The 18,172-nt window shown below is 39.9% G+C and overlaps 1 protein-coding gene and 1 pseudogene across 11 annotated transcripts in view; one reads left to right on the forward strand and one right to left on the reverse strand.

Annotated features, from left to right (window-relative positions):
• GBF1 (golgi brefeldin A resistant guanine nucleotide exchange factor 1) overlaps positions 1 to 18,172 on the forward strand; it is a 130,991-nt gene that overhangs the window by 46,025 nt on the left and 66,794 nt on the right. The gene's annotated exons all lie outside the window — the stretch shown is intronic.
• On the reverse strand, positions 8,180 to 8,764 carry LOC150010546 (guanylate kinase pseudogene; annotated as a pseudogene).

Genomic DNA, 18,172 nt, shown 5'->3' on the forward strand with positions numbered 1-18,172 from the left:
ATGAACCAATCAAAACACGAGGTAGCTGAATGAATAAGAAAACATGACCCACATATATGCTGTCTACAGGAGACCCACCTCAGAACAAAAGATCTACACAGACTGAAAGTGAAGGGATAGAAAAAATGTTTCAAGCAGATTGACATGAAAAAAAAAAGCTGGGGTAGCAATACTTATATCAGACAAAATAGATTTCACAACAGAAGCCAAAAAAAGAGACAAAGAAGGACATTTCATAATACTTAAGGGAATGATCCATCAAAAAGATATAACCCTTATAAACATATATGGACCCAACATAGAAGTACCCAAATATATAAGGAAAATCTTGGATGACTTCAAGAAGGATATTGACAGCAACAAACTCATAGTAGGGAATTTTAACACCACACTGTTAACAATGGACAGGTCTTCCAAGCAAAGAAACAACAAGGAAATTGTGACATTGAACAACAACCTAGAGCAAATGGACTTAATTGATATATACAGGATCTTTCACCCCAAAGAAGCAAAATATACATTCTTTTCAAATGTACATGGAACATTTTGAAAGATAGACCACATGGTAGGACACAAAACAAGCCTCAACAAATTCAGGAAAATTGATATTATACCAAGCATCTTCTCAGATCACAATGGCTTGAAACTAGAAAACAACCTCAAAGAAAAAGCCCAAAATTATTCAAATTCATGGAGCTGAATAGCATGCTATTAAACAGTTAATGGGTTAACAATGAGATCAAGGAAGAAATCACAAAGTTTCTGGAAACAAATGAAAATGAACACACAACAGCCCAAAACCTATGAGACACAGCAAAGGCAGTCCTGAGAGGAAAGTTCATAGCAATACCGACCTACCTAAAAAGGATAGAAGAAAATCAAATAAACAACCTAACCCTATATCTACAAGAACTAGAAAAAGAGCAACACACAAGGCCCAGAGCGAGTAGAATGAAGGAAATAATCAAGATCACAGCAGAATTAAATGACATAGATACTAAAAGAACAATTCAAAAAATCAATAAATCCAGGAGCTAGTTCTTTGAAAAGATAAACAAAATTGAAAAATGCTAACCAGACTTATCAAGAAAAAAAGAGAGAACAACAATAAATCAATTAGAGAAAAAAATAGAGAAGACTCAAATAAATAAAATAAGAAATGAAAGAGGAGAAATCACAACTGATACCACAGAAATACAAAGGATCATAAGAAATTACAATGAACAACTATATGACAAGAAACTTGACAACCTGGATGAAATGGACAAATTTCTGGAAACATATTTTCCAAAACTGAATCAAGAAGCAGCAGAAAACCTGAGTAAACCTATAACGACTAGTGAAATCAAAGCAGTAATCAAAAAACTCCCACCACACAAAAGCCCTGGACCATCTGTCTTCACAGGTGAATTTTACCAGACATTTAGGGAAGAACTAATGCCTATCCTTCTTAAACTATTCCAAAACATCCAAGAAGAGGGAAGACTCTCAAACTCTTTCTATGAGGCCAGCCTTAAAAAATAAAACAAAAAACTTTGGAATCATTGCTAGACATCTTGACAAACTGTTCTCAGCCTCCTTTTTGGTAAATATGAAACTCATTTATTGTACTGTTCCAAAAGAGCCCTTCATGTTTAAATCAGGATTATTGTCTTCTGAGAGCCTACGCTGATAGGGGGCATTGTAGCATAGTAGTTAAGAGTGTGGGTTCTAAAGCCACACAGAGCTAGGTCTGAATACTTTCCCCACTTTGGTGACCTTCAGTAGGTTACTCAACCTTTCTGAACCTCAGCTGCCTTATCTGTAAAATGAGGATGGTATGGAATACTATTCAGCAATAAGAAGGAATAAACTATTGATACACATAAGAGCTGAATGAATTTCAAAGCCATTATGCTGAGTGAATGATTTCAGTTACGTGGCATTCTAGAAATGCAAAACTGTGGAGACAAGAAACATTATAATTGCCAGGGATTAGAGGTGGAGATAAGGTGTGACTACAAAAAAGGGCAGTTAAGGGAATGTTGAAAGTGATGGAAGTGTTGTGTATCCTCATTGTGATGGTTACATGACTTTGTCTATATTTTAAAACTAATAGCAAAGTACACCCAAAAGAAGAAAACTAATGTACTGTATATTCACTTTAGAAAATAAATTAAAAGTAAAAAATGGGGATAGTAATAAAACCTTTCTTATAAGATCATTGTGAAAATTGTAAATAAGATAATGTATCTAAAGTGTTTTTTCACAGTACCTGGTATGCAGTATACAATGAATAAATGATTGTTCTATTGTTATTTTTATCATTAAAAGTATGATATTTAATTTAGTGACATTCATTGAAAGGACAGTGGAATAAACTGTCACACCATCTGCATGGGTACAGTTAGTAAGCAGTGAAGACAATGAATAACCATGAGTCAGATGGAGTATGTGTTTTTAAATGACTCAGCAAGGGACTTGAGGTCTTCTGGAAGGTAAGGGAAGATTAGGTCTGCTATTCCTAGAGTATCTTGCAGATAGCTTCTTTTCTGGCTGTGTACAGTTCCCTTAGTATTATTCTTCAACAAAATAGCTTTGGTCTTGGAAGCCGCAACTCCTTTCACTGGTTTCAGATTAGATCTGAAATTATGACTGAGCAAATTGATCAAAGAAGGAGCTGGAAGTGGTTCTCATACTTGGAGCCATTTCCTTCTGCCAGCCAGTCTCTGGATTAGATAGAGACAGTAGCAGGGCAAGCATTATTGAAGAGCTAAAGAAAAAAAGTTGAAGTCAAAATGGCATTGTAGTACTTGCAGTGAAAAAGAACCTCTAGGACCTCCGGCCAAGATGGAGGCCTAGACAGACATGCTGCGTCTCCCTCTACAACTAAGAAGGAATACAACTACCTCAAAACTGGAGACAATCAGAAGTTCCAGAAAATCAAGCTGGGTGGAAGTCCAACAAACAAAGATATAAAGAAGATATACTCATCCAGACAGGTAGGAGGGGCGGAGTTGGGTCAGAGAGGATGCAGTGTGGTGGTGGCAGCAGCGGCAGCAGTGGCAGCCCGGCGGAAAGTGCAGTTAAACATTTTAAAAAGTTGAGAGGGCCACCTGTCGAGCACTCTCAGCACCACACCAGACCAGACTGCACAGCTCATGGTTCCAGAGCCGGGGGAAATCAAGCCTCATTGCTTCTGACTGTGCAAACCAGTGGGTGTTGGAGTGGAGGCAGAAACTGCCAGTCTCTCAGCACAGTCCACTTGTTTAAAGGGCCCCCACGGTCCTAGAACATCCACAGACCCACCCACTCTGGGAACAACAGGCAGGGCAACAGCTAGAGAGGCGCCAGTCCCATACGGAAGTGGAAGAAGTGCCTGGAAAAGAGGCGAGTGTTGAGCAAGTGGCATTGTTCCATCTCAGGCCCCTCTCCAACATACAGCGCCACAATGTGGTGAAACGGGTCACCCGTACTGACGAATCCATAGGGCTCTGCCCCTTACAATGTAACAGGTTCGACAGCTCTACCTAAGATACAGAGGCAAACAAACACAGGAGCCTGTTAAGATGAGGAGACAGGACGGAGACAAAAGAGAGAACGGATCAAGGTTCAAGTGGGAGAACTGAGTGACGAAGAGATAGTCAACCTAACAGAAGAGGAGCTAGCCAACCTAAGAGATGCGGAGTTCAAAACACTGGTGATAAAGATACAGAGTTGACAGATATGCTTGAGTACAGAAACCGCATAAGGGGAGAAGTGAAGGCTATGCTAAATGAAACAAAGGAAAATCCACACAAAACCAATGGTGAAGGGAAGGACACCGGGTTTCAAATCAATGATTTGGAACATAAGGAAGAAAAAAAGCCAACCAGTACAGAATGAAGAAACAAGAATTGAAAAAAATGAGGAGAGGCTTAGGAACCTCTGGGACAACTTTAAACGTGTCAACATCCAAATCATAGGGGTGCCAGAAGGAGAAGAGGAAGAACAAGAAATTGAAAACTTATGTGAAAAAATAATGAAGGAAAACTTCCCAAATTTGGTGAAGAAAATAGACATTTAAGACCAGGAGGCACAGTGAGTCCCAAATAAGCTAGACCCAAAGAAGACCACACCAAGACACATCATAATTAAAATGCCAAAGGTGAAAGATAAAGGGAGAATCTTAAAAGCAGCAATAGAAAGCAGAGTTACCTACAAAGGGGTGCCTATAAGACTCAACCGATTTCTCAAAATAAACTTTGCAGGCAAGAAGGGGCTGACAAGAAGTGTTCCAAGTGATGGAAAGCAAGGACCTACAACCAACACTACTCTATCCAGCCAAGCTATCATTTAGAATGGAAGGGTAGATAAAGTGCTTCCCAGACAAGATGAAGCTAAAGGAGTTCATCACCACCAAGCCATTATTATATGAAATGTCAAAAGGACTGATTTAGAAGATCAACACTATGAACATTAAAATGACAACAAACTCACAACTATCAATAACTGAATCTAAAAAATAAAAACAAAGACAAACTAAGCAAACAACCAGAACAGAAACAGAATCATAGGTATGGGGATCATTTGGAGGGTTATCAGCTGGGAGGGAGAAGAGGGAGAAATGGGGAAATGGTGCAGGGACTAAGAAGCGTAATTGGTTGGTACAAAATAGACATGGGAAAGTTAAGAATAATCTAGGAAAGGGTGAAGCCAAAGGACTTATATGCATGACCCATGGACATGAACTAAGGGGGGGTGGGATTGCTGGAGGGAAGTGGGGTACTGGGAAGAGGGGAGCAAAGGGTAAAGAAATTAGGACTACTGTATCAACAATCAATAAAATATACTTAAAAAAGAAAAAGAATGAAAAGAAAAAGAGACTCTAAAGTGAAACCTTGACCTTTCCATCATGTAAGTTGGTTGTCTTGTACAGGAGCTCAGAACTTGAATCAAAATAAGTTTAATTGATAGTGAAAAGGATTCTAATCTTACAGTACCTGCTATAGTAGTTACTTATTAGTCCAGCACTTACTGGTCTGTGAATTATATTCATTTTAGCTGATGACACTGGAATTCAGGAAACGGAAAACAGTGCTTGGGGTTCTTGGTATAGGACTTTGGTTTGGGGGCTGGGTGGTGATGAAGGGCTCAGTGAGGCTTTGTTCCTGGGAGGAACCACTTAGGCATGTTGTTGTTTGGGGAGGGCAGTACCTTCCCTCCCTGGCATGCTCACTTCCCTCAGCAGGGCCCTTTAGGCCTTCCCCTCCCTCCCCTTCCACTTTCTCCAGCTAATGAGCAGAATCGCCACCCCAAGTGAGGTCAATTGGACCCCCATGGGCCAAGGCACTGTGGTTTAGGAATGACTTATTTTTTCCTAATTTCTTTACAGCACTGACACTAAATTTCAAGTTAAGATTTATCATTTAATTTGCTTCTTTGACACTAAATTTCAAGTTAAGATTTATCATTTAATTTGCTTCTTTCGTATCTTGTCTTTTTGTATATGTGGCCAAGTCATTGATTGCTGTTCGGAACATTACTTTTTTCTTGATTATAAGGAGACAGTTCCAAGATGACTAGTCTGTTGATTTGTTTTAATTTGGGCTTTGGATTTTAGTTCCTTGGGAGTTATGCTGAGCCGTTGGTTAGGACCATGGTTTAAAATATAAGAGGAAAACTAATTTTACAAATCATCAAGGTTAGTTGGACAACTTCGAATATACTAAAAACATTGAATTATATACTTTAAAGGGGTGAATTAGATGTATATGAATTATATCCTAATAAAGTTGGTAACAAAAAAATGCCATACCAGAAGAATCATTATACTGATCTGTGACCTTTTAATGGAAGGGTTTGGACTAAGAACTTTTCAAAATGGTCCCTGGCTGTGTAGCTTGGTTGGAGCATAGTCCCAATTCGCCAAGGTTACAGGTTTGATCTTCAGGCACATACAAGAATCAACAAATGGATGCATAAATAAGTGGACCAACGAATCTCTCTGTCTCTCTCTGTCTCTGTGTCTCTTTCCCTCCCTCCCTTTCTCTCTCTCTCTCTCCCTTCCTCCCTCCCTCCCTTTTCCCCTTCCTCTCTCTTAAAAAAAATAAGAAGGAACTTTTCAAAATGAGACTATTTTAAAAATGGGACTAAATTCTTAATCACTGTCGTGAGATCATATCAAATGATGGATTATGGAATATTAAATGACTTATGACTATTTCTTTTGAGTTTGTCTACTAAGGAAATAGTCATTCAGGTAATCATGGCATAGACATTGGTAATTTTGCAAGGGTCCAGGAGGATAAGGAGCATCATTTAGTCTAAAATGGTAATTCTCAACTGGGTAATTTTACCTCCCAAGGGAAATCTGGAAATATCTTGAGGCATTTTTGGTTGTCAACACTGGGGAGACAGGTATGCTACTAGTATATAATGGATAGAGGTCAGGAGGGATGCTGCTAAACATCCTACAGTGCACAGAATATTCTTCTATAACAAATAATTATCTGGCTCAAACTGTTATTAGTGCCAAGGTTGAGAAACCCTGGTGTAAAATTTACACTTACGTTTTCTTCTAAGAGTTATAATTTTAGCTTTTCCATTTAATTTAGGTCTTTGATCCATTTTGAGTTAATTTTTTGTATATGGTGTGAGGTAGAGGTCCAAGTTCATTCCTTTGCATATGGACATCTAGTTGCCCCCACATCATTTGTTAATGACTATTTTGTACATATAGAATGGTCTTGGCATTTCTGTCAAAATCAGTCGACCATTAGTGACTCTGGTGTAAAATGACTTTGATATCTATCAGGTTTTTGTTAGAAAATTCTTACACAGCCTCTCTAAAGTCATAGATAATGTTGATGACTGTATTTCAGCTGTCTAAAGAATAACCCAGGGTGTTTCCATCCAGATGCTGCTATAACTGAGTGAGAACAGGTTAAGGGTTATGATGTCTCCAAACTTCCTCCTACCTTAACCATGCAGCTTCAGGCTTCCTCAGGCTAAGGTATAGCATTAAAATTGTGAAAAACTCTAATAAGCATTTGACCTGATTCTTTACCAAGTACTTTGAATTCTGTCTAACATTATTACTGTTTATGATACATTTTAATATACAAGTCAAGTACCTTCTCAGTACCTAGCTTTTCCAGAAATTTTCTTAGCTATTCTTATTTGAATGTTTTATATACATTATTTAATTCTGAGGCAAGTCTATGAGGTAGGGTTATTAAAATTTCTGTTCTACTAGCCCGCGCTAGTGTGGCTCAGTGGATTGAATGATAGCCTGCAAACCGAAGAATCACCAGTTTGGTTCCCAGTCAGGACACATGCCCGGGTTGTGGGCCAGGTCCCCTGTTGGGGACGTGTGAGAGGCAACCACGCATTGATGTTTCTCTCCTTCTCTTTCTCCCTCCCTTCTCCTCTCTATGAAAGTAAATAAATAAAATCTTTTTCAAAAATCTCTATTTTATTGATGCAGAAACTGAGGCTTAGAGAAGTTTATTTGCCATGGTCACACCAGAACTGGAATTTCAATATAGATTTTTTTAAACTCCAAAGCTACTGTCTTTAGAGACCATATAGTGAAGTCTCCATTTTCATATAAAATTAAGTTCTTCTAATGGGAATAAAATAACTATAAAAATATATGCAAACAGAAAGACAGTACATGAGATTTAAGTTTAAGCCAATATATGCCTAGGGGGAAAATCAAAACTATATTTAAGCACATTAACCTTTTACAGGGAAAGGGAACATAGACCGTTCTCTGAATACACTGCCTTCTGATTTACTTTGTTGCTAAAGAGGTCCCTACAATAGTGGGCCTCATCCTATAGGATTTTGAAAACAAAATTATAACATTCCAACATCTTAAATAACCTATGTGGTGTTACCTTACAGCATCTGAGAGAGAGAGAGAGAGAGAGAAATCTGAAAAATATTCAGAGAAAGGTAAAGTAAAATGAAGAAGGAACTTCCAAGTTGTGGAATATTAGAATTCTGGAATATAATCTTCTAAAAAAATTTTATTGACACAATAACCAGCAGCAGCTCTTTATTAAGATGCCTACCCACCTCACACAGGAGAGTGGGATTGATCAGGGAGTACCAGAAATGGGTATGAGGCAGGCAGATCCACCTGTCCTGGTACACCCCAGTCACTGAGATGGGTACAGGGTCCTGTCCCGGGAGGACACAGCTATTGGCATCCTCAGGAACGGCCGACCTCTTGAACCTTTGATTTCCTCAAGAGCGCCTTCTTTGGGGCCAAATAGGCCTTGTCCAGGCTGTTGATGATGATAAGGGCAAACAGGTCAAGCTCCTTGCTGCTATCCACGTCTGCCAGGGCAGCGGCCAGCTGTTTGGCCAGGCACTCCTCTGTCTCCATGTTCCAGTGCTGCATCCTCAGCTCCTGGACTTCCAGTGATGGTAGCTGCACAAAGATGGGCCTCAGGTCGGTCTTCTTTATGTTGTGCACACCCTGGAGGTCTACGCCCAGTATGTGGTGCGGTTCATGACCTGCACCACATGCACAGCCACTTTGCTAGTGTCATACAGGTTCTCTTGAGAACTTGTCATGCTCAATGAAGTCCCCAGCAGCAATGTCGCACTGCATTACCTCCATGGTCACAAAGTATTATGGTAATCTTTGCCATTCTCCTTTTTGGTTCCTTTGTGGTGTGGGACACACTGAACCCAGAGATGCTGCTGTGCTCCTGCAGGAGTTTCTTGAGCAGTGTGCTTTCTTCCTAGCCCTAGAAGGTCCACTCAGGACGATAGGCCTTGGTCCTGACATCCCTTGGGAGTAGTGTCAGGCTCCTTCCCCTCTCTGCCCCTCTGCATCCTTCAGGGTCCACAGTGACATCCCACATGAAGTCCATGGGCTGCAGGGTTTTGCAGGCTGTCTGGAGCTTTCTGTGCCAGGAGAATTTCCTCCTACACTTTGAGAACTGGCACAGAAGAACCAGCTTTTAATGTGCAGTTCAATGGGGTGCAGCCAGTGGCACCGCAGTGTGAGGGAGCAAGAGGAGAGGTAGGCAGAGCCAGTGCCATGTCGGTGCATTTCTGCTTGCAGGGCCTATGTCTGCGTCCAGAACATAATTTTGAAATTGGAATGAGGTATAAAAAAAACTTCTTTGTTGTTTACTTGTAAGTAAATTTATAAAATTTTATACAAGAGAGTGATTAAAGAAGGAAGGATTGAAGTCAGCCATTCTCATCTGTGGTCTAGGAATGGGATTCAGGGCATTAATAGACACCCTGAAATTATATGTGAAATTGTATAATTGTGTGTATGAGGTCTGTCCAGAACGTATCCAGCCATGTTATATAAAAAATAGACATTTATTGAAGAAGATACAAGAAACATTGTACGTAAGACAATGACACCTCAGTCCCCTTCAAAGTAGGCACGTTGGGACCGCACACAGTTCTCCCGATTGCCATCAGCTGTCCTGTTGTATTTTCTGAATCTCATTGATGGTGTGAAATCTCTTTTTTTTCAAAGGTGATTTTAGTTTTGGGAAAAGTCAGAAGTTGCAGGGAGCCAAATCTGGGCTGTAGCAGGACTGAGTCACCTGGGTGATTTGATGTTTTGCCAAAAAACTCCGCACGAGACGTGATGCATGAGCTGGCATGTTGTGATGAAGCTGCCAATTACCAGTTGCTCATAGCTGCAGCCTTCTGAATCATCCAAATAGTTTCCATGGAGGAATGTTCAAGCTTAATGCAAAATTTGATGCAGATTCGTTGCTTTACTTGCTCATTCATTTTGATTGCAACAGCCTCCCAGTACACATGCTCACTCAATGGTGTCTACTGCCCCCACTGACTAGTACAGTGAAGTCATCCTTATTCACGCATGCACAGTCCAGTCCATTCTTGGCCGCCAAGTTACATTCATGTCGCACAAACCATTCTCATATTAACCCTTTCGGTGCCAACGTTGCTGTGAATGACGCTGACAAATTTTTCCCAAAGTGCCAGCATCCCTCTCAGTGACTTTTTTTGATGGCTATAAATGTAAATAGCAATGGAATAATTCATATTTTATGCTTTTTTCTCTATTTTTGTACCTCAGGTTATATATTGATACAACTTTCTCTCATGTGGATCCAAATTTCAAATTTTTATGCTTGTTCAAATACTGACATATTAATTCTGTTATAATTTTCACTTACATTTTAAATGGTCCTTTTAATTTCATTTATCTTTGCAATAATTGTTGAAACTATGCAGTGTGCATGATAAGGAAGCTTTTGCTAATGGACATTTTCATTGTTTCATGGTATATAGCGTTAGCATTTTGTTTATGAACTGTTTTTCACTGTTGATATCTATTGATATATGTCTCCAGTGTGAATGCTGTTGTGTTCATTTTTTTTTTTTGTATGTTATGAAGTTTTCTTTTTTTTTTTTTCAAAAACTTATTCAGTATTTGGCATACTTCTTGCTTGTTATCCATGTTGCTATGTGTTTTTGCAAATTATAATCATAGGTTTTATATTATGCCATATATTATACTTCAAAAGCCATATTGAAGGAAAGAATTTATTTTTTCTAAAATAATTGTTATAATAAAATAATTTTAATGCAATAAATTTTTTGCTGAATCACGTCAAAGAACACTGCTTACAAAAGAAGAGTGTATTTACTATATGTCTTAAAATTTTGAGTAAATTATTATGAATAATAGTGTTTTTATAGACATTTTTCATAAACTGCATTTCTCAGCAAAATAGCCTGGCATGTCTCACACAAATTTTAGCAATTATGCATGGCACTCAAAGGGTTAACAATGGGTGGACTTTTTCCAGACAGACCTCATATGCACACACACTTTTCTGGGAAGAAGATTCATGTCTCATCAGCATCTCAAAGGGATCTATTACATTCTATATTTGAAAGCTCTGTGACCTTGGGCAAGTAACTTTACCTTTCTGTGCTTCATATACTTTCACCTGTAAAACAATGGAGCTATCCTGTGATCCCTTAGTTTCTTTCCAACCCTGGTGTTAAGACCTCCTTTTCTTTGTGAATTGGCGTTCTTGGTTCGACATGCCTGAGAAAGTGTTAGCTTTAAACTCGGTCACCTCAGTGAAATAGTATTAAGAGATACCACTACACTTATAATTATTTGAACAGTATCTCTTTCCTAGCTTTAGAAGTTGAAGTCCTTTCAACTATGTTTCTCTTCTAAAGGTCACTTCAATAAATTTTTATTTAATATCTTCTGTATGCCAGACACTTTTGGGTGCTTTGTGGAATACAAAGATAATCACATTTAATGAGTGTCATTTACAGTCTGGACAGGTAAAGAATAAAAGGGGAGCATCACTGCCAAAAGGATGGAGGTAGGACAGTACAAGGTGTGGGCAAGAGCAAGGAATCCAGTGAGAGTGAAAGGTGATAGGTAGATTGGATTCATCTTATAGAGAGTCTTAACCGCCAACTGAGGGAAGCCCCTAAGTATAATGAAAAGAGACCTAACTGGAAGTCTGAAGACTTGAGATATAAGACTGGCCTTTTTCATAATTATGTGTGTGATCTTGGGTAAGTGACTTTTCGACTTGAGTTTCAATACGTACACTCACAAAATTGTCTAAAAAATACCATACAGCCTCATGGTATTTCACTAAAATTTTATTATTCTTTTTAATTCAGTTAAAAGTGAAAAATTATTGAAGGTTTCTGAGCATAGTAATTTTCATCAGCAGAATTGCTGCTGTTTTTACTGCTTGGAAGCTCCTGTTATTGCTGCTTCTTCCACTGTTAACGTGATTGCTCTGAAGGTACCATCACTTTAGATAGTTCTTGATGTGGTCAAGGAGTTGGCTGTCATTCTCATTATTAGTTATATTATCAAGAACATGGGAATTACCCAGTGTTTGTTCTTGAATCAGATGTGAAGCTGGTCTTGTTTCCTCATGTTATCAGTCACTGACCTGAGAGAGATAGACCATATGTCTAGAGTGTGGGCAGCAGGTAAGTGTTGACATTTTGATGGCCACATCATATTTCAGGGGTCTATGGGAAGGCCTGTAATGACCATGGAAAGCCAGCCAAGAATCTCCTTGCCATGGACAAATGGGAGAAGATACTAAATTTAGCTGACATTAAGCTGCAAATTATTTGAAAGGTGGAAAAGGATTCTATTCAGAAGCTATCTAGAATTTCCATTTACTAATCAGGCCTGTGTGTTGTAGGGACTTTCATCCCAGGAAAAGTATTACTTTCTCTCTTCCTCTTTCCCCACACTTTGTCCCTGTTGTCTTGGGAAGATGATTTGCAGCTCTTATTGGGACCTGGCACTTTAGTGCTTCCTGCTATTCTTAGATGCAAAGGGCCTCAGGATGATATAATCAGAGGTTGGAACTGCATTTTGAGCTTATTTGGAATGATAGAGGCATGTATGAAATACACTACACTCCTGATTTTTTGAGAGGAATATTTCTAGCAATACTCACAAATCACCAAACTTGGAAAACAAAAAGTCTTTATAAGAACTTGTATAATCAATAAGGGCAGATTTTTCCAACAGAAAAATGGGCAAAGACTTGAACAGATACCTCACAAAGGAGTATATCTGAATGATCAGTAAACATAAGAAAAGGCACTCAAATTCATTAGTTGTTAGAGAAATTCAAATCCATAATGGAATACTACACGTAGAGTAGAATGACTAAAATGAACCGGTACACTTATATCCTGTAAGCCAGCAATTTCATATCTAGAGATATGCAAAATAGGAATGTTTATAGAAGTCCTCATCACAGAAGTCTAAAAAGGGGAAACTACACAAATCTCCATCAGCAGCAAAATGTGGTATATTCTCACAATGGAATACTACATAACAAGTAGAATTTAGCGAACTACAACACAAATGAAATTTTTTAGAGTAATATTGAGCAAAGGGAGCCAAGCACAAAGGAGTCCATTCTACACGATACCATTTATATATTAAGTGCTTTTCATTGATTATGCAAAGCAAATCAGTGGTATTAGAAGTCAAGATAATTGTTACCTTTGGAGGGATTGTGACTGGAAGAAGTCATGATAGGGATTTCTGGGTTCTGGTAATGTTCTGGGTGCTGGTGACATGAGTGGTTAAATCTGTAAAATTCATTGAGCTGTATATTTAATGATGTTATGTCTGTTAGCAGTTTCTTAAAATGTGGAGGATGGGCTTAGATTTCCAGATACTGAGCAGTTTTTCAGGCTTACTCACAAGCTAAATAACTTACTGCTACAAATTAGCCTTAGAGTACTATTCAAACTTCTGTCTCAGAAAAGTTATTAATTACAATTTATCTTGGATCTTCAGAGTCACTCTTAGTAGTGGAAATAGTAAATATTAAGTCTTTTAAGATGGCCTTTGGGGAAATGAGTGTAGATCCCTAAAATGAAATGGCAAGAGGAGGTCTACTATTTCCCCTGATAATACTGATTTTTCCTTCTGTCAGAGTCAGGCTTCAGAGTCTGTAAATGTGAAGCTTGCTCTTTCTCTTTAGAAAGCTCAGTTTGTGGCTTTCTTAGCTCTGCCTTACTGTCCTGCTTTGTAAGATATTTCTTGCCCACCTTCCATGGCTGGTAAGCAGCTCTGGTGCGCTATATTTATTTAAATTAGCCATTTTTAATTCTTTTGAGAATTTTTGGTCTTTATGATTTTTATGTGTTGTTTGTGGATCTGGAACTTAATTATTAGTTGTGGAATGAAAGGTAAGATATATTTTGTTCTCCTGAATTTTCTCCCTATTCTAGATCTGTGGTCATAAATCTTTATTCAGAAGCTAATTTAGTGATGCTAGGTTAGACTTAGAAATTGCCTTCAATTCAAGTTTAATTGATTCTTTGTTTCTGGGTTATAGACAAATCTCATTTTGTGATTCTTGGTTTACATTTATATAATTTAGGAAAATATGACCACCTATATTTTAAATATATATAGGTCTTATCTTTTCTGTTGGGCTTAAAGAGCTGTGTTGGATATTGTGAAATTGGAAAGAGGTCATGTGGATAGTTATGGAATTTAGGTGAATTTGTAGTTGATAGAAGTAGTGAATTGGAGAAGTGGTAGGGTGCATGTGTTTCTCATTCAACTCTAGTGTATTACTATTGTTCAATGTCAGAGTAAAAAGTGTCAGTAGCTCAAAAAGGCAAAAGCATCCTGACAGCTGGTGTTCTGTTGTGTCTGGTGTTCTGTTGACCAAGAGGAAGTTATATTTTCAAACTAGCTTCTTGAGGTGAAATTGAAGTCATACACGTGCCCTGCTTATCCTCCTTAGCTCTGATTTTAGTTTTTCAAATCTTTCCTATTAAATATTTATTAACAATGAATATTTCAAAGTCAGTTCGTCGTCGTCGGCAGCCATCCGTCTCGAGAGACGATGGTGTAGCTTCTTAAGAGTCTATCTGCACCGCCGAGAATGGCTGTGCAGTCCGACTCGGGAGTGACACGGTATCTGTCTCCTCCCGTGTTGAATCGACATCTTGCGATGACGCTGGAGTGTCCTCTCCAGTGAAGCTGAAGCTACAGAGCCTGCGCAGGGTGATATGGAGGGTCTGCTGTTGCCCATGCAGCAGACCCCCCCTCTCTTCGCAGCTGAAGGGTCCAAGGGAAAGACGGAGTCAATACAGCTTGGCTTCAGGTGCGCCGCAGGAGTTGCCGGTGTTGACTACAACGTCAAACCGCCTTAGGGACTCTGGCTCCGGATTTTCTGTCGGGGTTTACTCCCTTAGCCTTTCCCCTCAAGAGGTATGCCGCAAGGCAGCGGAGGTTTTTTGGAGTCAGAGTTTTCCTTCTCTGATGTGCCCTGACTGGAAGATCGAACCAGTGACACTTAGCTCGCAGGCCGATGCTCAATCCACTGAGCCAAACCAGCCAGGGGCGGTTATAATAGTACTTGTCACTTATTAGCATCCTACTTATTTCTGTGTCTTCTCTGCTTGATTCTAATGTTAAACTCCTCTCACTAGAAGGTAAGCTCCATGGGGGGGAGCCCTCATCTGGGTTATGCACTGCGGGGTCACCAGCACCTGACACGGTGCCAAGCACCCAGAGGCAATTAGTAGACATTTACTGAATTAATTAATATTTTTTTGTTAGGAAGTAGATGCTGCCCTAAATAACTCTATAAAGTAGTATTTTCAAAATGCAATCAATGGCCCTCTTGAATCAATATCAGACAGGGTGTTCCCTAAATGGAGACCCCTGAGGCCCCCCTGAGACCCATGAAATCAGAAGCTCCCCAGTTAAAGTCAGGGGTTCTTGTCATTTCTAGCTATAAGTCCCCACACATGATTGAACCCATAATAAACGGTGTCCACAGGAGTGAAAGACTGAAGCCTTGCTGTTAGTCAAAACAGCTGCCCCAAAGCCCGTACCCATGTAAGGCTTGGTGCCGGCCACGGTGCTGATCCGCGCCTCCCCGGGCAGCATGGCGGCGATGTTGAAGTCTGTGATGTGCGCGTGCCCATGTTCATCAAGCAAAATGTTGTCAGGCTTCATATCCCTGTGAATGATGCGCTGGTTCTGCAGGTAGTCCAGGGCCATGGTCAGCTCACAGATGAAGAGCTTCACGGTGTCTTCCTGGAAATGGACATTCTGCTGCAGGTGATAACGTAGGTCCCCGCCCAGCAGGAGGTCTACTACCATGAACATGTCTTCTTCATCTTGGAAGGAGTACCACAAATTAACCAAAGTCAGTTATGCTTGTATTAATTGATATTCATATTAATCTGTGTTAGATTTCTGGTCTCTGTTAGGTCATTTCTACTACTGGCCTTCCCTAAAATAGAAGCCTGCATACATGCTTATATTCTGGTGAGTATAAGCTCTAGGGTTTTTTCCTAGGACTGTTAGAAAACCTTGTAGTGGAATTAAACTAGGAGAGATTTGGGGTTTGCAGGTAACTGTTGCAGGCAGGATTGGTCAGTCTGTGGCCTCTATACCAAAACTGTTTTTTATCAGCCCCAGGCTGCAGGGGCTGGTAAATCAACCCCTTGAGGAAGGGGTTGATATTTCTATTAATTAGAAGTGACATGACCAGTGGGGCAATGGCAAAGAGGCCATGTTGCTCTTGTTAAATATACATCCCTGACAGTTGGATAATAGGTTCCAGGAAGTTCAGTGGAAAATTAAAACAAAGCAACATTTATAGCTGATTGAACTTGAAAAGCTTTTTTGGTGTTGAATGGCAAATATGTAGACTTCAGCATTCCTGGAGCCTGATGCATCCCACTGGATGGCCCTGTTCCTGTGTACATGATGGCCTGGGGACTCAGCAATATGCGGGGTGCTCTGTTTTAGAATGTTTTGAGGAAAGAAAGTTTGCTGCTGCTTACAGAAGTCCCCTTCCCATAGACTTATACAACACAGGTTCCTTATGTCTGGGCAGTATCTTTCCTCTAAGGGTTTCAGGACTTCTTTGTTAGAAGGACAGGAATGTCTGGCAAGAGACAGAGGAGCTCTTAAGTACTATAAATACTCCTAGTCATTCTTTATTGGGGCTGAAACTCTAAGCAGACTGCTGTGGTGTATACACATGATCTTAGCATGGTAAGACTTCTGATTAATGTTCTTAGCTGTCATGAAGCCACTGGCTTGAGCGTTAAGTTGGGCTAATTGGCTGAAAAGAGGGCTTTGGACTCTATATGTGGGGTGGTTATTTTCTTGGAACCAGGAGAGGGACTGCAGGGGATAGGAAGATGAAGAAATGGTACAGGGAATGTAGGTAAAAAGAGAATTGAGCCTTTTGCAACTATTAAGAAAAGTTCCTGCATATACCCATCTTTTTTTTCCAGGATGGTCTCATGCTGCTAGAATATCTTGTCTTGTGGAAAATGAGGCATAGATATCTGATGGGAGCTTATGAGCTCTAGTTTGGTTAGGGTGATAAAGCTCCTTTTCACTCAACCCCATCAGCTCCTTGGGGAATTTCATGCTTACCAGTCCGGCTATCAGAAAAAAAACATGAATTGTGGATGTGGATCTAATTTTCTTCTGTTCCCACTCAACTGAACTGTCTTTGTTGGCTGTAGGACCAACAATTCCTGTGCCCTGTGAATTGCCCCAAGTTGAACTACTCCAGTGGAACTGAGAGTTGAGTTTATAGGTTCCGTTGTTTATCAGAGCATTTTCCCAGCAAGTGAAAGTTTTCTCCCCTTGCATCTCAACTGGAAAACAGAGATCCATCCTTAACAATTTCCTCAGCTCCTCCTTTCTTAATGAGGAGCTTGAGTGGGCCTCACTTTTAGACATGGGCCCTTGTTATGGTGGAATGTTTATAAACTTAGAAAATGTTAAATCTCTTTCTGTCCCCACACTGCTTTGGGGTTGAGGCATAATACATTTAATGGGTCTCTTCCTGTCTCAGTGTAGCCACTGCAGCTCTGTGCTTAGGTTGCTTAGCAAGCATTTATGAACCTGATAACCTGGCACCAAGCCCTTGGTTCACTTATATTTTAATGCTATTGAAGTGTAGCTTTTAGTTCATAAGGGCCTATTTTAGTTGGCAGTCGCATCCATTGCGAGAGAATCTTAGTGGCTGATCCACTGTTGTCTATTCAGTTTAAAGGATCTTTAGCTGGAGTAAAACCATTCTTTTGGTGATCTTAACCTGTGAAACTGTGATGCAACAAGATAGAAACAGTTGCTTCACTTTGGTTTCTCCATTAGAAATTAGGTGCTGGAGGTGTTTTCTTCAAGTGCCAGTAGTCACTGAAAAAGAAACAGGTTTCCAGGGAATTGAGTTTAATTGTGGCATGTTGCTTTTTCTGTCTACATCTCCCACTGGCACCATTAGTTTGCTTCCTGAGCCGGTTAAGGCAAAGATGTGCCTTGGCTGTGGAGATCTGAGGCTTGGCTCGGCCCATGTTGGTGGTCTCCTAATGGTGAAATTAGGGCCAAGGCACAAGGAAATGCTGCGTCTTGTGGATACAGTTCTTCCTAGTCAGGGCTTACTTTGTCAGGACCAAGAAAGTTCTGAATGTATACCTCAGAGGCCTGTGCAAGAGGACATACTGTGGATGCTGATGAAGAATTGTGCCACGAGGTGAGGGAACAATTTCATGACTTGAAAACGGGCTTCTTGTGTTGTGGAGACCAGGTTATTTTCCCTATTTTTTGGAAGAGACACAACACCAAGAAGCTTCATATTCTGAGTACACACAAGTCCAAACGGCGGTTAGTAGATTTATGAGGTGT

The sequence above is a fragment of the Furipterus horrens genome, unplaced genomic scaffold, assembly GCF_987537825.1.
Source record: "Furipterus horrens unplaced genomic scaffold, mFurHor1.1.pri manual_scaffold_5, whole genome shotgun sequence".
Classification (NCBI taxonomy): domain Eukaryota; kingdom Metazoa; phylum Chordata; class Mammalia; order Chiroptera; family Furipteridae; genus Furipterus; species Furipterus horrens.